This window comes from Alligator sinensis, unplaced genomic scaffold, assembly GCF_000455745.1.
Source record: "Alligator sinensis unplaced genomic scaffold, ASM45574v1 scaffold184_1, whole genome shotgun sequence".
In the NCBI taxonomy this organism is placed as follows: domain Eukaryota; kingdom Metazoa; phylum Chordata; order Crocodylia; family Alligatoridae; genus Alligator; species Alligator sinensis.
Window position 1 is genome coordinate 252,480 of NW_005842983.1, and position 406 is coordinate 252,885.

Genomic DNA, 406 nt, shown 5'->3' on the forward strand with positions numbered 1-406 from the left:
CCTGCAGACACGGGGTATTAGCTGGGGGTGAGGGGGCAAAAGAAGGGCAGGTGGCGGTTTTCACTCACCCCACGGCTCTCGGGCTCTGGGCGCTGCCCCCGCGGCCGTGGAGGGGTCTGAAACCTGGGCAGGGGCAGAGATGGGGCATCAGGGCGGCAGAAGCCAGGTGCCCCCTGCCCTGTAAATGCCCCCCAACCCTGCGTACCTGGGGTCCTGCTGCCCGGCGCTGCCACGGCCATACAGGGGGATGACCTTGTCACGGCTGATGCCTGCCTTGCACACGGGGCACTCCTGCCGCTCTGGCCGTGTCTCCAGCCACTGCCAGTGTGGGGGGTAGGAGAGGGGGTGAGGGACCCCCCACAACTCCCCCACCTGCTCCAGATCAGGCCCCAGGGGCTGTGGGGGA